This window comes from Protopterus annectens, chromosome 8.part1, assembly GCF_019279795.1.
Source record: "Protopterus annectens isolate FY-2018-M chromosome 8.part1, PAN1.0, whole genome shotgun sequence".
Taxonomy (NCBI): Eukaryota; Metazoa; Chordata; order Ceratodontiformes; family Protopteridae; genus Protopterus; species Protopterus annectens.
This window is the reverse complement of record NC_056742.1, coordinates 136,531,712-136,554,866: the sequence shown is the minus strand read 5'-3', so window position 1 is coordinate 136,554,866 and position 23,155 is coordinate 136,531,712. Positions and strand designations below refer to the sequence as shown.

At 43.1% G+C, this 23,155-nt stretch overlaps 1 protein-coding gene across 4 annotated transcripts in view; it reads left to right on the top strand.

Annotated features, from left to right (window-relative positions):
• The window catches only part of KARS1 (lysyl-tRNA synthetase 1), a 580,608-nt gene that overhangs the window by 4,779 nt on the left and 552,674 nt on the right, over positions 1 to 23,155 (top strand). The window lies entirely within an intron of this gene.

The following is a 23,155-nucleotide window of genomic DNA, read 5'->3' as shown; positions in this document are numbered from 1 at the left end:
TAACTATTCAGATAAACTGATAAAACTTGCAGAAGTCAGAGTTTGGAATGAAGGAAAGGCTGAATGTGAGGCTTCTCAAGAAATATTTAGAAAACAGAGGCACATACAGCAGTCAGAGAAACTGGAAGCAGTAGATTATATTAATTTTATGAAAGTACAACTAAGCAACTGGACAGCAAGATTTGGTAATAGAAATGGCATGTTAAGTATGCCCCAAATATGACCACGAGATAGCAGCAAAGACGGATACTGGTAAAGATGCAGTTATACCGGCAGAAGGGAAAAGTATTAAAAATTAGACACACCAGAGTGTGTGTGGAAAATGGTTATTCTGTGTACAGCAAGTCTATCTCTGCAGTCATGGAATGTAGAGAAGTAGATGTGAGATTCAAGTTGATATATCCAACTGTCTTTGGAATATTTTTCTCTGGAGATTCAAAGACATTTTTGGATGCAGAACAGGCTGAGGAGGAAATAAATAAGTTCACCCAACAGAGAAGGGAGCCAGCAAACTGAAGATAGCTCTGCATATATATTATATGAACGAAGTTTTATAACTTCGAATGCCATATGATCGACACCATATGTCCGAAGTTATAAAACTTGAATAGTGAAAAGAAAAAAATAAAAGAATAAACCCTAAATTAAGGGTTGTAGGCAGGGGGAGGCTTCCCTTTATTGCACTGCACTTATTTATTTATTTATTTTTTATTATTCAAAGTTTTATAACTTCGGTCATATGGTATTCGAAGTTATAAAACTTCGTTCATATAATATAGATCCGATTATTTTTCCTGACCAGATCAAAGCCAGTAGAAATAATTTGCTAGTGAAACCTTTTCCATTGCACCAAAGGAAAATTCCTGAGCAACAGAAGAAAACATCCAATGAATTGACTAGAAAATCAGGAGTAGCTTGGACTTAAACCAGGTACAGGTGTTGCACGTTTAAGATGATAAAATGATTAACAATAATGTAAAATTAGCAAATAGAAGAATTATAAAGTGTCATTTGCATCAGATATAGTTTAGATATGAGATCTCTGCTTCTGCAAGTAGTAGTGGCAAAAAAGGCTGGAAGATTGTTGATTGTGTTAGGTTTGTGGTTCATAGGTTGGTACTAGGCTATTGGCCCTAGGGCCTGTACAAGCCTAGCCATAACAATTCCATGGCTATTTCTTCCCTGGACCCCTGTCTAGTAGGGTGACTGACGTGATCCCTGGGGTGAATTTCGTTTCTCCCATCCAATCATCAAGGTTCCTTTTGAAGAGGGCCAACGAGGTGCTCTGCTTGGCATGTATGGGCAGTCTATTCCAGAATCTGGGGAGTCTCTGGGTCAGGAACCTATCCCACCAGCCTTGTGATGACAAGGTTTAGATCCCTGGAGCGTGTGGCTCTGAGGGATTGGGACTTCTTTAAGTGTAACGTGTCCCAACAGCTCTGGGTTTGACATGGTCTTGTATGTTAAGCAGAGATTGCCTCGGAGTAGACGATATGCGACAAGAGTATAGCTGGAGTTTTTTAAGGCGGTCAGCATAGGGCATCTGCTTTAGGCCTGTGATTCTTTTAGTGAGGTATTTCTGCGGCCTTTCCAGCTGTTGCAGATGTCTTGAGAGGTACATACCAAATGGGGCGTTGTATTCTTTAACTGGTCTAATGAGGGATGAGTACAGTGGGACAATGACATCCTTTTTTCTGGATGAAAAGCCCTTAGTGAGGACGCACAGGATTTCCTGACTCTTGTGGCGATATGGTTATTGAAGGTGTGACCGCTGTCCACTTGTGTCCCTAAGTCTCTTATCACACTTTCAGTGTTTAGTGTACTGCCACGTATGTGGTATTTCATGGGTATATGTTTTTTCCCAAATGGGATAACTATACATTTCTTGGCATTGAGCTTGAGCCCATGGCTCTGGCACCAAGCATCTGTTTTCTGTAAGGCCCTTTTGTAGAATATCGACATAATTTGGGGATTCAGTAATGGCTCCCAGTTTGCAGTCATCTGCGAACTTTGTTAGCCAGAGTCCCTTAGTGTTGGCTTGTACTTCAGAGAAGTAGATGCCAAACAAGAGAGGTCCCAGGACTGAACCCTGAGGTACTCCACTTGTCACTTGTCTGGAGTTGGATTTGGAGTCGGCTACTTTTACAGTGTGGGTTCTTGTCAGTAAGCCATTTGGCAACCCATCGAGTGACGTAGGGATTAATGCCCAGCTTAGTAAGTTTATCTTTGATTCCACAGTGGGGGATGGTGTCAGAGGCCTTGGTGAGGTCCAGATAGGCTGTGTGGACTGCCTTACCCTCGTCCACGGCTCTGGAGACTGATTCGAATAAGTCAGTCAGGTTCAGGAGATAAGATCGTCCCTTCACAAACCCAAATTGGGTGGGGTTGGTAAGACTAGATCACAATTCCCACTTTGTCGTTAATGTTTAGAACGAGGGGAAGGGACTGAATATGTGACTGTAAGAAAAATTTTTCTTGGTAATGTATAACTTTTGAAGTAAAATAGCTCTGTATAGTATGCAGAGATGTGTTAAATGTGAGGAGTGGTCTTATCTATAACAGTTGTTTATGCTACTAATCTAAAAGTAATAAAGCACTTTTCTTGACTAATACATGCAGGGTTTGCACTATAATAAGGTAAAGGCTAGATGTAAACAATATGATGTTGCGATCTTAGGCTGCTTGGGGATGTAAAAGTGTATTGATTATATTGTGTGTATTCAAATGTAATATTCCCTGTTTTTATACAGGGGAGTACAAGACTGAAGTTCTTGGTTTATGCTGCAGGCATGGGAGTTTTTTGTCCTAATCACACTTGCTAGAAAATGTAAGCCATAAAATGGTGATTTTTCTAGCATTTCAAAAGAGCTGTTTCTTACATTTGTAAAGTCTTTATCTGTTTTTTTTTTTCTTTTTTCCTCATCAGTGTATGTCTGCATTTGTTGATGGTGAGTGTTTAGGTGCAGGCAAATAAGTACCAAACACTGTGCTCTTCTTGTATAAGAAACATCGTAATTTGGAGTTTAGAATGGAAATGGCAAGCAGTTCGGTAAAAACAAGTGAAGTTTGACACTGAGGGAAGTAAATACTTTTGCAAAGAGTTGCATCCTTGGCAGCCTTAGTAGTGTAAATTGTGCACTGTTAATTTATGTAAGGGTAGCCAGTGCACTTTTTTTTAAGGCTAAATGTCAGTTAACTGAGGGTATGCATTTTTATACATATGGGAGTGATAATGATTGAGGGGACCTGTGCAAGGGGAAATGCAGACTGTAGCATATTTTTCCATCATGATTAAGTTATGCACTTGCCATTCCATTCCATCTGTATTGTCAATTTTTTTCATTTTTCCTCACATAGAGGTTCGGATCAGAGCTGACTCAGCCGTTACTAAGCTTGTGGCCACCAAAAAAAACTCTTGGATTGGATACCTACCCTTACTCACAATGCACAATCTCCCTTTTATCTCAGATCTTGTTTGCTAGGATTACTCCCCAAAGGAAGGAATATAGAAGGAAATTCTTGTATGAGATGATAGTAATTGTAGAGAGACCATATCTGGAGTATGGGGAAGCTACAGAGAACCATAAATTATAATTTTCTATTCCATAAGTTGGGGCTTGGAGGGGAGGGGTTGTGAGGAGAAATGGAAAAAGATCGACAATACAGGTGGAGCATTATGGTAAGTACATAATTTCTTTATCTGATATTGTCAATTTTTATTTTGTCCTCCCATATGGGATAGTGTCCACAGGTATTTCCATCCTGGGTTGACTAATGGAGGAATATTCCTCAGAACTGTTGACAAAGGAGGCTGTTCCCTTGGAGACCAAATCCAACTTGTAATGAGTGATAAAGATATGGTGATTTGTCCAAGTAGTCGTTGCACAAATTTCATCCATGGCTGCATTACTCTGAAAAACTGCTGAGGTTGCCATAGCCCTGGTTGAATGAGCCTGAACAGGTCTAGGAAGAACTACACCTTGTCTGTTATAGATGAACGTAATGCAGTCGGATAACCATTTCGCTAGAGTAACGTTGGACACTGTTAGTCCCTTTCTAGGACTGGAAAAAGAGATGACCAATTGATCTGCCTTTCTAAATTCTTTCATCCTGTGCAAATACAAATGTAATTGTCTATGAATGTCCAGTAAATGCAATATGTAATCTCCTTTATTAGTGAGGTTAAGAAAGAAAACTGGCAAGCTAGTGGTTTAATTTGATATTAGTGTCAGAAACAACTTTAGGTAAAAAGGAAGTGTTTGTACACAAGGAAACCCTGTCTTTATGAAAAGTCGGGTATGGGGGCAGAGAGGATAAAGCCTGAATTTCTGATATTCTTCTTGCCAAAGTAATGGCTACTAGGAAAATGGTTTTCCAAGACAAAATTTATGCCACATGTTACTGTAGGTCCAAATGGGGGTGGAACTATAAAATGTATCACCAAGTTAAGGTCCCAAGGAGGAGAGGGAGCTTTTTGTGGTGCCCTTAGTAATAAAATCCCATTTGAGAAGGTTTTGCAAAGCTTGTTTGAAATTGGAGACAAGTGATCATTCCCAATGTGAAAAACAGAGATAGCTGCTAGTTGTACTTTGATAGTAGAGGCTGCTGCTCCATTTTAAAAAAGATTAACTAAGAATTCTAGAACTGAGTGAACAGGAGCTGTGTAAGGATCAATATCACTCTGTTGGGTCCAGATTACGAATCTTCTCCATTTGCTCCTATACCATTTTTGAGTGGATTGTTTATGGGATGATATCAAAATACGAAGGACTGGGGAGGAGAGCATAGGATGTCTGGCTATAAATGGAATTGGAGGAACCAAGACGTCATCTTGAGGTTGCACAGATTGGGATGAATCATTCCTTTCGGATATGACAGAAGATCTGGAGTGGGTTCCAGAACCAAGAGTTTTTCCCGTAGGTGAGGCCAAACGAAGGGAAACCAGATTTGTCGAGGCCAAAATGGAGCAATGCGTATTACTGTTCTCTTCAACCTGTTTGCTTTCTGGATAAGTTTGGGAATCAAGGGAGTAGGAGGACAAGTATATAGGAGACTGGGAGCCAATCGTGTGAGAGCATCCCTCGGGGATTACCCATTGGTGAGATTAGGGCAAAGTAGCTGCTGCATTTGTTTAGAGGGGGTGCACAAAGGTCACAGCATGGTTGGCCCCATCTGTGGAAAACTTCTGCTACTTTCTGGTTGAGGGACCACTCGTGAGGCATGAGAATAGATCTGCTCAACTTGTCTGCAATCATGTTGGACTTTCCCGAAGTGTGTTGCTGTAAAAAAGCAGATGGATGCGATTGTCCACCACCACACACGTTTATTTATTTTTTTTGAGTACTTTTTGACATAGGGGTATGATCTGGTTCTTCCTTGTTTGTTTGTTTGTTTATGTACCAGACAACAGACATGTCTGAATCTCCACTGTTCCCAGAGGAACAGCAGTCTGAAAGGCCTGCAACACTAGGCACACTGCCCTCATATCTCAGACATTTGTGTGAGTTAGCCTTGTTCAGAAGACCAGGTGCCTTGAACAGTCTTCCCCAGATACTGAGCCCCCCCTCCCCATCTGGGAAGCTTTTGTGGTCACTGTGGCCTGAGGTTGAGGAGGAACAAAGGGTCGACCATGTGTTACCTGGTCAGAATGAATCCTGTGTGAGAGAGCTGTCCTGCAGGTGTCCGTAATGAGTATGTGATAAGACTTCTGTTGATGGGTAATTGACCACTGTGCAGCCAGAAGCCATTGTAGTATTTGCATGTGGAATCTCGCCAGTGGGACAAAGACTGTAGAGGCTGCCATTGAGCCTAAAGCCTGTAAGACATGATGGGTGGCTATCTTCCTGTTCTGAAGTAACTTGTGTATTTGGCATCTGATTGTTAGCACTCTAGATTGTGGAATTCTTGCAACAATAGTGTTTGTGCGAGTTCCAAATATGACTTTTCATAATTCATTGCTGTCCTTCTATTCCAGTGTTGCAGAATTCTACATGTGGGTTTACCCTTCTTCCTTTCCAGTTATACTGGCCAGGTTTTGAAAGATTTTCAGTCCCTCTAGGTGTGTCGGATGTCTGACGTGGCAGCAGGAATGTGGGCCATTTACAAGTGACGTCAGCATACACCAGCCCTCAGAACTTTTCAGCCACCAGTCATATGCCGGGTGCTCCTGCTTCTTGCGGGTGTCTGATAGAAAAAGACTCAGTTAAGTAACCCGTAGGGGATTCTTTCAGTCCCTATTTGTTTTTGATTATAGTCTGTTGATGCCATCCGGTAAGGGCAAGTTGTGGTCGGCAGATTCCCCATAAAGACACGCATGACCAGTGTGTCTTTTTTTTTATCTAGGCGGAGAACATGACTATGAGAACTGCGCCATTTACCGTTCGTTTGTCCCGAAGACCTTGCGTCGCCATTTGCAGACCCTAAACCTGTACTTAGAGAATCAATGCCTCAAACAGTTAGCGTTGGGAATGGAGGCCGTGCCCGACGCCCCATCAGAACTGCACAGGAAGAAAACCAAGTCTTCGTGGCCTACTTTTTCCGCTGTGCCTCTGTCTGCTGTACCTCAGTCTGTAGCAGACTGGCTCCCAGCCAGAAGTGTAAATATCTTCTGGATCACTTGCCCATTTTTATGTGGTAGTACGCATTCTGAATGTCTGTGGAGCACATCCAGTTGTCCTGTTCCAAGAAAGGAATCCTGGACTGTACTGTGACCATTCGGAACTTGTGGCTTTGAATTGACTTGTTTAATCTGTTGAGATGCAGAATTGTTCTCCAGTCCCCTGTTTTCTTTGGCACTAAAAAGAACCTTGAATAAGTTCCGATCCTCTTTGATCTGGACAGACCTCTTGGATGAGACTCTTGTACAGCAGTTTCTGAATTTGGATAACTGTCTGATCCCTTTGACTGTGTGGAACGTCTGGGGTCCTTCTGTTGGGAGGGAGGGTCTTGGGAGAATGGAATTGGGTATTCCCTGGATATTATCCTCTGCACCCATAAATCATTGGTTATTTTTAGCCAGATGCTCTAATGCAGGGATAGTTGACCCCTCTGACTCCAGAGGTGGCAAGTTGGGTCAAAGGGTCTCCCAAAGAGTGGGTCTCTAGATTCCTGGTTCTGCAGGCCTTCTTTGCTGCGAGGGCAGCATCTTCCAAAATAGCCCTCCCTCCCAGGGGAACTCTTTCTACATGTGTCCTGGTAAGACCTCTGTGATTTCTTGAATCACATTTTGCTAACCCCCCTCTGACCTTTAGGGTATGGTCTCTGAGGGGCAGAAAAACATTTGCCCATGGTAGAAAGGATCTTGGCCTCCTTCTCACACCTGGATAGTGTCTCTTTGACCTTTGGACCGAAAAGGGACGTTCCATCAAACGGAGCATTGACGAAAAGACTTAAAAGGCTCTGCTAAGTCACACAGGTGCATCCAGGCATGTCTTTGCATCAGTATGCCGTACTCGTTCCTTTGACTGTATGAGTGGTAAGTCTCATGGAAGAGTTAACTACAGAATGTAGGCTTGCTAGCTGGAAAGCAGCCTTCTCTTGAGCTTCTTCAGCTACGACTTTTTCAAGGGTATTTGAGAGCTCCTTGATCAGATCACTGTGTAACCTAATAAAATGGGGAAAGGTAATAAGGCAAAAGTTGCTTAAGAAAAGACTCTCTATTCTTACATCTATCCATTGTCCTGGAATCCTTATTTGGAGGATGAGTAGTAGAATTGTTTTCCGACAGTTCCTTTTTAGTAGCTGCAGCCACCACCATGGCATCTACTGCAACCCGTTTTTATCCAAAAGGCTTTTTCGACTGGTGCTGTGATAATCTTGTTTGGTTTCCAGGGAGTTGGCTCAATAGTGTCTGTGCTCTCACACGCCCACTGAAAGAGCAGTTCTGAGAGCTCATCGGTAGGCTGAGTGAACCATGAGGTAGATGGTTGGGATCAAAAGGCTTCCAGGTACACAGACTCCTCAGGTGAATGATTACTGAACTGCCAGCCATCTCTTTGTTTTAAAATCTCCAAGATATCTCCAAAGGAGACATCACAGGAGGTGACCGTGGGGATTCTTCTCCCTCATCGAGGTTGGTGTCGTCTGGCCGACTCCTCAGTGGAGTCCAAATGCTTCCTCTTGCAGGCCCTCTTCTGAGGGATCTCCTCAGTGGGATACTGTGGGAGGAGGTATTAGAGGCAGGAGTACCCTGATGAATATCCTGCAGCCTGTGGTCTTGCTGTCCCTTTGGAACTTCTGTTCAAAAGTGTACAGGGGGGGTAAATGGGACTGAGGATCTGAGGGGGAGGTGACTTCCTAGTTGCAGAGGCAGTTGTGGCTCTCTCCAGATACTTAAAGCTGTCCACTCCTGAGTGGAGAGTATATGACAAGCCATGGTTGCAGGAAGGGGTCCACTCCTGAGTGGAGAGGATATGACAAGCCATGGTTGCAGGAAGGGGTCCACTCCTGAGTGGAGAGGATATGACAAGCCATGGTTGCAGGAAGGGGTCCTCTCCAGCTCCGAAGACAGCTCACCTCGGGTTGACGCTGAAACTGAGCTCACCTGAGTGGAAGCACCGAGATGCAGAGACTGCTTAGAAGGTCTGGGAGTCAACTGCACTCTAGTTCCACCAGGCTTACTACGGCTCTGGTGGAAGAGCTTCGAGCAAATGTCCGATCCAAGGAAAAAGAAATCTTTTAGATCTGAGCAAGAAGTCACCGGCCGTATCGGATCTGAGGGCTTAGACTTGTCCTGAAGCTGAGGAGGAACCAAAGGAGGTTTATCCAAGCCATCCACTCCCAAGACCTTTTGGGTCAAAGCTGAGAGGGACTTAGAATGCCGTGGGCCCACACAGTTTTCTGGACCATTCCCTCCATGTCTTCTTCTGTAAGACTTCTGGTAGAATGAGAAGAAGAAGCCGAAGGAGGGCTTGGTCTGCTTAGAAAAAGAGACGGAACACTCGAAGGCACAGGGTCCAATAAGGGGAGTAGGCCTGAAAGGGCTGAAGATTGGATCTGAGCACAGTGGCTCAGACCTGTCCAGATCATAGAGGCTCATAGCCGAAGGAGCTGAATCCGAGGCCAAATCACTTGGCGCTGAAGGCCAAGAATGAGTCATGGAGACTGAAGTTTGGAAGATTTAGATCTCTGCTTCGAGGAGTCTGATGGAGCCGAGGAAGGTATCTTCTTACCTCTATCAGATTTAGAGGCAGAAGAAGCTGGGCTTGAATAAGCCAACCTAGGTTTTACCATAGATTTTGGGGACCAGATGGTAATAAACCCCTAAGAATAAGTTTATTCTTTCCTTCAACCAGTGGGCTTTGGTTGAAAGGATGACATATCGCACAGTCTTCCTGAAGATGATGTGGGCCCAGGCAAGTACATGCATATTGTGTGAGCCACTGTACAGCATTTTGTGACTGCACTTAGTACATGTCTTGAAGCTCGCAGGCTTCTCGTTTCTCGGCCATGTGTAAGACCAACTAGGGCAGCTGAGAGAACATGCAGTGACACACACACATATGGAGAGGGAAAAAAAGATTCAGGAAAAGAGGGGCAAGGCTACTAAGGATAGTAGTGCAGATGCTGCTTGGGGTATAAGGGAGGGAAGGGGAAGAAAAGTAACCTAATAAACATTTACTGTGGGGGGGGCGGGGTCAAAAGAGATAAATGGGGAGGAAATAAACTATTCACAAGAAAGAATTAGCTAAAAAAAAGTTGAGAAAATTGAAATGTCACATGAAAAAACCCAAGAGCTAATGGTTAAACCACGCCTTCGCGAAGTGGCAAACGTGATCTGAGATAACAGGTGCATTGCGTAGATAAGGGGAGGTATCCAAGAGCTTTTTGGTGACCATGAGCTTAGTAATGGCCGATCTGAACCCATATGTGAGGATGAAATGAAAAACTGATAATATCCACTCTTGACTTTTAGAATAGGTAAAGCCTGTAGGAGTAGATATTTGGGCAACTGACATTTTTATGAAGTAACTTCACTCTTTGGAAAGAGTACATAGTTTTTATGTTTGCTGTGAGTTAAAATGGAATTGTGGTTTATTTTTAGTGTCTTTATTAAAATGGAAAGAGAGAGAAATGTGAAGTAGGCTCAAACAAAGATGAGAGGAGGCAACTTGAATGCAAGATCAGCCTACCAAGCATTAGTGTGTACATGTATGTTGCAAGTTGGAAGCGTATATTTTAAAGAATCATCATGCAGAGCATGCAAAAGTAATAGATTTTTATTAGAATGACAGCCTTGTCAGGTTTAACAAGGAATGTAAATCACATTGCAGATATTGACCAAAAAAAAACAGAATACTGAATTATTTTAAAAAGTGTAGAATGCAAATAGTGTTTCAAGAGAGAGAGTTGGATAGAAACAAGCATGTGAATGTGTCTGAAATGGGATTTCAGAATAGGCATTCTTCAAAGTAACAGGGACAAAGGAACACAAGAATAATACTGATTGCATGAGGAGCTCTATTAAGAAGATGAGAAAGACATTAATAGTAGATTTGTGGTAATCGGGGTTTTTTGTGGGGAAGGAGCATTTCACTGGCATGTGTTTTTATTCCATCTAAAACTACTGTTATGGAACTTAAGAGAATTTTGGGGCAGATAGCTTTCAGCAGAAAATATTTATGGATGGGACTGGAACCATATTTGCAATAGTGAGGATGAATCAAGATGCCCTGGTAGGCAAAAATTTAACGAGTGTAGATTTATGAAGAAATTTATTATTTGGAATGAAAGATGTAAATTTAGTAACGGGAACTGTGAGAGAATGTACAATAGCTAGGGTAGACTGAATAGAAATTGTATTTCATCGGAGTGTGGTTATTTAATTGAAAGGTTTGCAACATATTCAATACATATTTCAAATGAAGCATTAATAAAAGACAGATGATGCAGAGTTATGAATTAAAAGTGAAACATTGACGGTACTTTCTTACTTGCCTGTTAATTTAAGGAATGGGTCATGGAAATGCAGGAGTTAATAGGGAAGGGTATAAATTTGTTCAGAAGGAATAGCTAGGGAGTGGGGTGAAATGTAAATGGAGATTACAAATAAGAGCAAAGGAGACATTTGAAGGAATAGCTAGGGAGTGGGGTGAAATGTAAATGGAGATTACAAATAAGAGCAAAGGAGACATTTGAAAGAAGTAATAGGAATTATTGAGAGTGTGGGTGGTAATAGAAATGGAGGGATTTTATTTGGGAGAGAGAGAGCTACAGTTAAGTGCAAAATGTTGATTCTCTCTCCATATAATGTTTAGAATGACCTGATTTGAAGGGATACTTTAGAGCTGCACAATTAAGGCTTGTATACATAAAACAAGTAGAAGGTTTTAGATCATAAGTGTAAAGAAATGATGAAACTGAGGTTGGGGTGGGGGCAAGAAGTGAGGAGAAACTACAATTTTGGATTGGGGGAAGTTAAGGAAAATGACGGCCATACAGAATGTTCTATTTATAAGGTAGCATAAATATTCTAAAAACTCCTTTTCTCCATTTCCATGTTGGTTTAGGTTTTACCCACACGTATGACTTGAAGCAAGGGTGTAATAATAAAGAGAGGCTGGACTTTTACTGGAGAAAAGTAATAAAGGAGCCAAGTACTAACAGCAAATAACTAGGGAGGCAAAGACAATAGAGTGGAATGAGGTAGAGCAGAAGTTTGAACTGAAGATTAGTGATCGTCTTCCTTTTCCAGGAATTGACAACTGAGTATAGGCAAAGAAAAGGGGATGGGGAAATAAATGAAAGACCATCTTTTTTTTTTTCTTACTCTAGTCTAGAACAGAAGCTGCTGCTTAAAAAGGGCTAATTATTGAGGCATCTAAAATATTGCATCATGATAAGAATTGATTAAAGAAGGTCCAGGGAGGTAAATACAGGGGTCCAGGGAAGTAAATACTGTGGGAAGAAATAGCCAGTGAATTGTTATGGCTAGGCTTGTATAGGCCCTAGGGCCGATAGCCTAGTACCAACCTATGAGGTTAGAAAAGACTGGCAAGAGATTTGTGCACTGAGAAACACCTAAAGGTTGATGTCATTAATAGTGACAAAACAAACTATCAACATTTAGCTCTGCATACTCTGAGGAAATTGTATATCCAACCCTGAGATTGAACAATACTGGGGAAAGGGCATGTTCCCAAACCCTGGTGGAATAATAATGTTGCAGAACTGTCAGCTATGCAAATTGCAAAATACTTTTTTGTAGGGAGACATCTCGTTATATGTAAATGCACCATCTTCATTACTGCACAGTAGTTGAAATGTCAGGTTTTTGTGATATAAAATAATGAGACCATAATAAATCATTTCAAAACTTTCCCACCTTTAATCTGACCTCTAACCTGTACAATTCAATTGAAAAAACAGACAAATCTGTAGGGGGAAAAATATAAAAAAAAAACGTAAAATAAGCTGGTTGCATAAGTGTGCACAATCTTAAACTAATACTTTTTATTGAAGCACCTTTTTGAGTTAATTACAGCATTCAGTCTTCTTGGCTAGGAGTCTCAGCATGCCACATCTTGACTTGGCAATATGGGATGGTGTTCTTTTGGTGATGCGAAGTGTTGTTTTTGCGCCACACATACCTGTTGAACTTTGTGGCCAAAAAGTTCAACCTTGGTCTCATCAGACCCATAACACATTTTCCCACATGCTTTTGGGAGACTTGATGTATTGCTGTGCAAATTTTAGCTGGACCTGGATGTTTTTCTGTGTAAGAAAAGGCTTTTGTCTTGCAACCCTACCCCATAGTCCAGACATATGGAGAATACGGGAGTTTGCCACATGTAGTGCACAACCAGTACTTGCCAGAAATTCCTGCAGCTCCTTCACTATTGCTGTAGATTTCTTGCAGCCCCCCTGACCAGTTTTCGCCTGGTCTTTTCATAAATTTTGAATGAACGTCCAGTTCTTTGCAACATCACCGTTGTCCTGTTTTTTCTCCACTTTTTGATGACTGTGTTCCATGGTATATCCAATGTTGTGCAAATTTTTTTTGTACCCTTCTGACTGATACCTTTCAACAGTGAGATCCCTTTAATGCTTTGTAAGGTGTCTGCAAACCATGGCTTTTGCTGTAGCAGGCAACTAACTAAATGTCAGGAATATCCTAAAAGGACAGCTGAACTTTATTTGGTATTGATCAGTCTGTTTAATTGATGACAGGTGTGTACCCAAGAAGACTGAATGCTGTAATTAAAATCAAGAGGTGTTTCAACAAAGTATTAGTTTAAGGGAGTGCATACTTGTGCAGCAGCTTATAGTACATTGTTTATATATTTTTCCCCTAACAGATTTGTTTGGTTTCCAATTGAATTGTACAGGTTATAGGTCAGATTAAAGGTGGGAAAAGTTTTGAAATGATTTATTGTGGTCTCATTTTTTATATTGCAAAAACCTGACATTTTAACAGGGGTGTGTACACTTTTTATATCCACTGTATATAGAGGAACTTGTGTATGTGTTAGCTTTGTGAGTGTATAGTGTAGGCAGAAATATGTCCAAGCACAGGTTTATTTAACTGTGAAATGATGAATAGCCCACTTTGGCTTTATACAGTTTGTATTTAAACAGTACCTTCATGAAGAGTTTTCTGTCCTTGCAGGTAATTGCAGTGTCAGTGGTGTGACAGCATATTTGCCTTTGGTGCAGAAGGCTGTGTGCTGTATTAACACACCAGGAAGATTGATTGCTGGCACTGTGCAGTATAAGGGAGGTGCACTCATGAGCATGTTATTCTTCGGATGAGATATTAAACTAAGGCCCCATCTTCCTTAGTTGGTGGTAGCTCAGATGGATGTTAATGATCTAAAGACGTCTGTCAAAAAGAACAGGGAAAAACATTTCTGCCATTTTTACATTCATACATGCTCAGTCCCACACAGACATTCGTTGAACAGGCAGTAGGTTGTAGTCAACCAGTATAGGCTTTGGCTTGGCTTTACTCTATCCATGAGTAAAATTTTCTGACCTTCCTTTGGGCCACATCCATCCAAGGCCCTGATTTGAGCTGTCTAGTTCCAGGCTCCACCATTCTTCAGGTGGAGCTCCTGCTCTTTCTCCCACAGGGATCCTCTCACTAATTCCCTCTTTGCTTTTTCTAGAATATAGCCTTATTTTAATGTGTAATAAACCAGTTATTTGACATAACTCTCATGATCATAAAAGACACTAGACACATTTGAAGGGAATATTCCTACTTTTTACACACATTGTATCACTGTTACCACCTCCCAACACTAAACCATTGATCTGATGTTATTAATCCTAGTTTATTTCTTACGTGTGGGTATCTGTTCCGACCTAGGAACCGAGCCAGCCATCTTTCAAGCTCCCGTCAGCTATAAACTCTCAAGCTAAAACTCTTACCCAGAATTCCCCTCTCCCTGTTACCTCAGATTTCGGTTGCCGCATCACCATTCGGTCATGTCAAGCTACTTTTCTTGAGCTAAGTACAGTATTTTTCTTCATACCAAGTGCTAAGACCACCTTTTTTCACAAAAAAGTTATTAGATGGTTATCTCTTACCGACTACCCTATTTTGAACCTTTTCAACTCCTTTCCTCTCTCTTTACCACGAGGTAATCCTTTTTTTTACCATCGTTGGTAAACCCCTTTTCCTTCTTACCTTCGGGTATTTCTTGTACCATTCTGGTATTTTTTCCGTTTTTTCTTTCTTTCCTTAACTTACATGCCAGATAAAAAAATGGTAGCTCAGGGTTTAAAAGATGTTGTTAGGATTGTGGCCATAAATTACCTACTTCAGATGCATATTCCCTGTGTGTCTATTGCTTGGGTGTGCCTCATTTAACAGTTGACCCACCTTGTGGGATTTGTAAGAATTTCTCTAACAGGACGTTAATTGGGAGAAAAAATAAATTTAATATTGAAGGGGCTACTTACATCTCTTTTTTCAGAGGCTATTTCTGGGTCGGAGGCTTCAACCCCTCCAATATCCCATAAGAAAAATAGTGATGAACATAAAAAGGCCAAGTCTCTTCCTTCGTCCCCAGCTGGGGACCCTCAGGAACAGAGAACCAAAAAACCTAAGCTTTTCAGTTTGGATTTGACTTTGGCTCCTGCGCTTGCAGTGCCTAGACCCTCGGCACACCGACTAGTGTGCCCCATACTACTTAGGTACCGAGGAGCACCTCTGTTCAGACTCCCTTACCGGCACCGACTGTCCAGTCGTTGCAAACTGTCATGATGTCCGGCTCCAACTTACCCGGCACCGATTACCCTCTCGGTACTGACCATTCAGCTTTCGTCACCGATTTTTTTGGCTCAGGCCTTGGCGCCAACAACCACTTCAGTACCAACCTCATCATTGGTGCAGAGCACACCTTCAGTACAGATGATTTCCTCGGTACAGACACCAGTAGTTCAGTCCATTACAGCTCCGTTGTTCTCAGTGCAGACCACCTCCGTAGTGGGCACCACGTTTGCTCCGTCCTTGGATAGACCTGACTCTCTCCCTCAACCATGTCTGTGAAATCCGCTAGAAGCCTCTCTAAACACGGTGTGTTGCGTCATGTGGATCAAGTGCTTTTGGCCAGAGGTATTCCACCCCCCCAGGACCTATCCTTCCTCGGGAGGTGATCACCCTTTACCAAAGACCCCTACTTATTCTCCTCCTTTATTGCCTTTGAAGCCCCTTGATATAGCACAGTCTCCCCCCACTATGGTTCCTTTTATGGACCTCACTAAGGAGCCACAGTTGCCTTTGTGGCAGGAGAGTATTGTCAGGGCCCAGGATGTCAGCTGTGGCGTACATACTTTGGCGTTTCACAGCCATTCAGGGACTCCAAGTCGGCAGGCTGAGCCACTTAGGCGAGGGATGACCATTGCCCTGGGTCCCCATCCCTCTTCTGGTGGACCGGCCTTCCAGCTTATGGAGAAGGCTCTGGCATCGGTTGGCGATCCTGTGCTATCACTCTCCCCACCTTCCTCTGAACCACAATGTTCACAAGGCGCTCCTAGCAGACACTGGGCGCAAGGGCCTCGGGACATACTCCAACAGGAGACCCCTTTTGAGCTGTCTTCCCCAGCTTCTCCCTCTGAGGAAGATCATTAAAAGAGCTTGTGCAAGAGGAAGCACATGGACTCCACAGAGGAGTCCCTTAATGAAGACACAGACTTTGATGGGGAAGGGTCCCCTCTATCACCCTCTGAGGTATCCTTTGGTGATATCCTTGAAATCCTTAAACAGAGAGGTGACTGGCAGCCCTCCAACCCCACTTCTGGAGAGTCTGTGTTCCTGCAGGCCTTTCATGCCCGGCCCCTTACCTCATGGGTTACTCCACCTGCCGACGAACTTGTCCAGCTCGTCGTGCAGCATGCGTGGAAGGCTCCTGACACCATTGAGGCCAGATACAATTTTGTCCCCTCCAGCTGTGATCCCCATTGGTCAAAAGGTCTTCCTGTAGATGCTTTGATGGTGGCAGCCACAACTGAAAAGGGCCTGACAAAAGAAGAAAACCAGACTGTCCATCTGCCCAACAAAGAGTCCTAGGCTCTGGACAGAATAGGGAAGCGTACTTTTGCATCAGTGACCTTAGCGGTCAGGTCCCTGAACTATATGGCACATTTTACCAGGCTTCAAAGAGACTTGATTTCTAAGCTCTCTGAAACTTTGGCTGGAGCTGTGTCTGAGGTCCGTGACAAAGTGGCGTCTCAGCTAGCTACCATCGAATCAATATCTAACTCCTCCATGCGCCTTGTATATCTCGTATCAGAAGGAGCAGCTAGAGTGGCGGGCTCAGGCGTTTTTTTTTTTTTGAGACGGCATGCCTGGATGCGCTTGTGTAATTTCGCGGAACCCTTCAAGCCTTCCTTTCTCAACGCTCCCATCAAAGCCTCGTCATTGCTTGGACCCAAGGTTAAAAGCACACTAGCCAGATGTGAACAGGATGGTAAGACCCTTTCTGCTGTGGGTGTCCGTTATTCTTCCCCTCAATGAGCTATGAGCTTTCTCCAGAAACCAAAAGTGTGGGAAGATATGGCACAAAGTTTCAAGGTTCTTTCCGTGACACACAGGCAGAGTTCTCCCCTAGAGGCAGAGGGGGAAACTCTCAGGGAAGACGCCCCTTTCGGGGCAGAGGGGTTCCGCTTAACCAGGGTTCCAGGGATTCTTTCCCTGGCCAATCCTACCAACACTCCTGAAGAGTGGTCCAACTGCTTTCCTCTGGAAGTGGTTGGGGGTCATTTCTCTTTGTACCCTTCTGCCTGGCTAACCATTACCACCGGTTCTTGGGTACAAAGGATAATAACCAGAGGTTATTATATCCCCTTCAATCTTTGTCCCGCTCCCTCAACAAGCTTACCCGATGTTCCACCCAGTCAAAGGGAAGAAGCAGTGTTAGCGATTTCAAAGCTGCTAAGAAAGAGTCATCCAAATAGTCCCTCCAGACCAGATAGGATCTGGATTCTACTCAAGACTATTTTTGGTGCCAAAGAAAACCAGGGACTGGAGACCAATTTTGGGTCTCAGTGTATTGAACAAGTTTGTAAAAGTGCAGAAATTCCGGATGGTTAGAATACAGTCTATCCTTCCGTTTCTGGAAAAAGATGTTTGGAAGTGGTCGATAGATCTTCAAGATGCGTACTACCACATAAAAGTGGACAGACCATCAAGATTCCTTCACTTCTGTGCGGGAGCCAGTCATTGCCAGTTCAGAGGACTGCCCTTCGGACTCTCTACAGCCCCCACAGTGTTCACAAAGTGCATGGCAGTCGCCACAGCTCACTTGCGACTACAAGTATTCCAGGTATTTCCATACCTAGATGACTGGCTCATCTCCACCCCCACCTGACATCAATTGGAAGAAGCCCTGGCATACTCTCCTCACTGCAGAAAGACTAGGCATAACCGTAAACTGGCAAAAATCCAATCTCGCCTCAACTCAGCCCATAGAATTCATAGGGGTCATCTTGAATACAAAGAATTGCAGAGCATCCATTCCAGAGCACAGAATTCTAAGGATAAAGCAGCAACTGATTTCAATCCTTTCAAGGGAGAAATCTACAGCTCATTCTGTTCTCCAGTAGTTGGGTTCCATGGCAGCCTCCATTACGATTGTCCCCCTGGCCAGGTTTCACATGAGGTTTCTACAAATGGCTACTGCTCACACAGTGGTATCCATTTTCAATACCCTCTTTCAGCCAAGATTTGGGTAACTCACAGGTGCAAACAAGATCTAAATTGATGGATGGCTCACAATCCGTCACAGTGGTCTCGCCCCTCCCCCCCCCAACAGCCCAAGGCTACAGTGACCACGGACGCCTTCTTGATGGGGTGGTGGGGCTATTTCAGGGGCAGACAGTCCAAGGTACTTACTCCGAAATGGAGGCCCATCTGCATATAAATGTTCTAGAGCTGAGGGCGGTGCTTCTGGCGTTGCAAACATTCCATCCCCTGCTGCCGTCTGGGACTATTGCGATACAATCAGACAACATGGCGGTGGTCTGGTACATCAACAAACAAGGAGGAACCAAATCTTACCCACTCTGTCAAGAGGCCATGAGGATATGGCAATGGGCGATGGCTACCAACCGCTTTCTTCTAGCAATGCACATTCCCGGGAGTTCCAACGTGATAGCAGACAGACTCAGCAGGTGTATTCTACAACCTCCCGAGAGGTCCCTGAATCCCTTGATAACGGTGGAGATTTTCAACCACTGGGGTCTTCCTTGCTGCGACTTCTTTGCATCCCCAACCAGCTACAAATGCAGCAGTTATTTCTCCATGATTCCCCCTCCAGGACAATCACCCAGGGACGCTTTCATCCACGATTGGCCCTCTGGTCTGCTTTATTCATTTCCATCTCTTCCCCCTCATTCCCCAGTTTCTGAAGAAAGCCCCGCTGGTTTAAGAGCAAAGTAATCCTCCTAGCACCATAATGGCCTAGTCAGATTTGGTTTCCTTTCCTTTTGCCTCACCTGCTAGATCAACCGTGGATTCTCCATCCAACCCCGTGGTTGATCTCCCATCTGCAGAATCTGATTCACCCCAACCTGAACGCCTGAAGCTCACAGCTTGGCTCCTCCAATTCCTTTGATTGCCAGGCAGAATTATCTTTGTTTGCCAGTACGTGACATTCTTATTGCATCTCATAAGTCTTCCACCAGAATTACTATCTCAGCAAGTGGAAAAGGTTTACTTTTTGGCTGAAAAGAAAAACAAGTAGATCCTTTTTCAGCACCAGTGTCGATAGGGTAAACAGATATTCCAGTACTATTTCAGTCTGATCTTATCTGCCTCTACCATTAGAGTTCATTTGGCTGCAATATCTATGTTCAAGACTCTTCTCTTATGTCACACAAGTTATGCAAGACCTTCATAAAAGGCTTGAATCATCTAAGACCTCCCTTAAGAGAACCTACTCAACCATGGGACCTGTCATTAGTCCTACAAGCTTTGACAATGCCACCTTTCGAACCAGCTTCTTGCGACCTCAAATATTTGTCATGGAAAACCTTGTTTTTGGTCGCCATTACTTCTGCCAGACGTATCTCTGAGCTTCAAGCTTTATGCATCAAGAGTCTGTATTCGATTTGTCATATAGTGTCATTGAGAACTAATCCTTCCTTTCTGCCAAAAGTGATCTCTGAAATGTCCATTAATCAAACCATTGAATTGCCAGTTTTGTTCCCCAATCATTCAAACAGAGGAGAGTATTGCCTACATACCCTAGATTTTCACAGGCAAATTTGCTTCTATTTGAACAGGATTAAGGCTTCTCGTAAATCAGACCAGTTATTTTTGGCCTATTCTGGACCTAGATTAGGATGTGCTGTTGCTAAGGTCACATTGGCTAAATGGTTAAAAGACTGCGTGACCTTCCCAAACAGCAAGGGGGTCAGTTACTTTCTACAGACAGCTCCTACCACCCACCAATTAGTTATAGCGTAATAGGAAAAAAACATCATGAGAGGCATAGCTCTTGACCTCTTGCATAAGAAATATCAACATAATCAAAATTAATGAGGGAGAATAAAGGACTAACATAAGGGACAGATTGTAAATATTGTTTTTATAAGTAAGTTGCTAGAATAACAGGATTTGCATTAGCATGCATTTTCTGAAGGATATGTCTGAAACTTGAATTTTTTTTGTGTTTCACTGTTGCAGCCATAACTGATGGGATCTCCTGGCTGGCCTGACTAGCAGAGAAATTTCTAGGTGTAAGGGAGTCAGCCAGTGCCATAACCTCTCTCCTTTCTTACCATCATAGCCCGAAGCAGTGCACTAGTCAGTACTTCGGTTGGTCCACACCAGAGAAAGTAGACATATAAAGCCGAGTATCCTGTTGGGGAACTTCTCTTTTGGGTTTCTAATACCATGACTGGAACAGACCCCATTCCTAAGTCAAACTGTGATGAAATTAGTATTGTTTCAGTCTTTGATGTCAGCCAGAAGTGCTCTTCGCAGCATCCGCAGTGTGCCCAATAATGACTCCTGTAATTTTGTATGGAGTTACAAGCATCTGTAACTTATCTAAATACGGTTGTCAGTTGTTTTGTTTAAGACCCGTTGCTACTACTACTATTGTAACTGTCTGGGTATTCTACCTGCAAGTCCTGATGTTTTATGACTTTGTGTCTGTACGCAAGACACTGTAGTCAGTGGGTATAGTGATTTCATTGGTCAATGCTACTTTTGTCTTCTTTTCATGGACCACTATATCTGGTTTTATCGCATTTATCTTTTGATCTGTTGGTAATGGGTGATCCCATGTGATGTAGACATCAGCTTTGTGGCTATGTTTCCAGTGTTTTTCAGCTACTTCAGTATTAGAATGTTTGCGCAATCTCCAATGCAACAGTCTTACCACATTATTGTGCTTTCAGTATACAGTCCTTCTGCCATTAGTATGTCATAACCAACAACAAAGTGTGCAGCAGTTCCCAGTTCTGTTTTACAAAACCTACATTTGCCTCTTTCTCCCACATGTTCAATGGACTGTAAACCAGAGTGTACATAGTCCACTTTCTTGGGCCACTAATATTAACCTTTCATCTTTTGGTTTGAATTTGTCTCTCCTTAACCATTCCTACATTCGATCCTGATCAACATGAGATTGTCCCAGGAGTTTTTTATACTTGCAACTATATGCATTTCCCACATTTCTTGCCTTCTCATCGGATCCTTCACCTTGTATTCTTTCTTTTGTCATTTGACACATTCAGTTGCTCCCTGTTATCTACTTCTGGTTTGATTTCCATTCCCACTTGACGCTTATATGCTTCTGCTTGACTAAGAAGGGAAGTCATCTTAGATTTATTCTCATATTTGGGTGTTGTGAGGTCAGCAGATATGTGTGCAGTCCCATGAGTGCAGGTCTATACACGTAATCACTTTCAAGGAGACCCATATCTCCTGCAGAATGGGGAATATATAATCTTGGTATACACTGATTTTTATGAATCATTTGAACATGAAGCATCTTTCTTGTTTTCCTGTCTAATCTGTCCAGCACCTGTTTTTCTTGACTACTGTCAGAGAAACTTTAACAGTCTGTGCTGTGGCAAGCATATACCACACTGAGACTTTCACTCCTTTTTGTGTAACTTGATTGGGCCCAGAAGAAACATTCCTAACTATCGGCGATGTACTTACTTTAGTAGTAGAACAATCAAGCTTAGAGCTGAGATTTCATCTAAGCATTTGAATTGAGTTGCTAGGGCATTCGCATGCTATGTCTGCTGTTCAAGCTGAGGTTGATCTCCCTAGGCATAAAAAGGAAAAGTGCCCAAAACTTAGTGTAACAGGTAATGCTTGTTTACCATCTGCCAGGCCATCTAGGCTTCTGAATGTCGAAGATGAGACACCTTTGTAGTTATCTCTAACTGAAGTCATGGCACAGGCCCCTATCAAGACCCATTTTAGAGTCCAATATGCCACTGGGTCCCTCTACTTCATTACAAGCTGGAGAATTTGGCTCGTCTGTTGGGTCCAGAACTGCTTTGCAGGTTCCAGCTTCTAACGACCGCTGTAAAACTGAAGAGGTCTTTTATTGTCAGTAGATTACCTTAATTCACCATCCTCTGGATTCTGCTATCCATCCGCGTCCCGGCCCTAGTACAGATGTCACCCTCAGGCCTAGACCTATGCCTAAGGTCTCACATAAAAAAAGACTCCATCCAGCTTGGCCCAGCTGGGGCTGGCTGGCTGGCTTCCACTCCCAAACTTACGCTGTCAGCATGACCTATTTAGGTTGGCTGAAAGTTTCATCTCCATGGTCAGATCCTGATACCTCTCTCCCCTGATTCATATCCATGGTCAGATCCTCATACCTCTCTCCCCCTGGTTCTGCCCCTGAATCTTTTCCTGGTAAAAGAAAGCGGGGATATTCCCCCAGGTGTCTTCTGACTCTGAGGGTGATAAACCTTTCTCAAAGGTGAATTCATCATTATCTGTTGCTTCCTATAGGGATTCAGATTCTGAAGAGAAGTTTACCTCCGCAAACCCCCCCCCCCCCCAGGACATTTCCTTTGGGGAGACTTTACATACCCTGAGAGAGCACTTTTTTTTTTTTTTTTTTTTTTTTTTTATGGGTTGCACAGGAGTATCCATAAACCAAGAAGAGGGTTAGGGAATTTCTAAATCTCCCTGAGCATAAATCTGTTGCCATCCATTCAGTCTTACTGGTGGTGGATAATGTCTTGCTGGATTCTTCATTGCTACCAGATTCCCTCTGCCTCTGACCCTCAGAAACCTGATAGATTTTACAGGGTTCTGGATTCCCATAGACACCTTTTCAGAAACCCTGTAGCAGACCCTGAATTGGTGACCCAGGACCATAAGGGAGCCAAAGCTAGTACATCCAAAATGTCCATGCTGACTGACAAAGGAAAGCATTGCCTTGGACAGGTTTGGAAAAAGTCCACACCTCTGCTACCCTCGTCATGAGGGCTTTGGAACTACTAATTTCATATGCTGAAGTATCAGGAAACTGTTTAGACCAGGCCAAAACTGGAGACCGAAAATAAGACCCTCTTCAAGGAACTGGTAGACTTAAGCCATTCTTGTTGTCATGTTGCTAAGCACTCCTTGCACTGTGGCTGTGATACTCTGGAAGCTTTCAGCAGAGTAGCAACCCCAGGATCCATCATTAGACATTCTTGGCTGAAGGAAGTCCCTCCTTTGGACAAA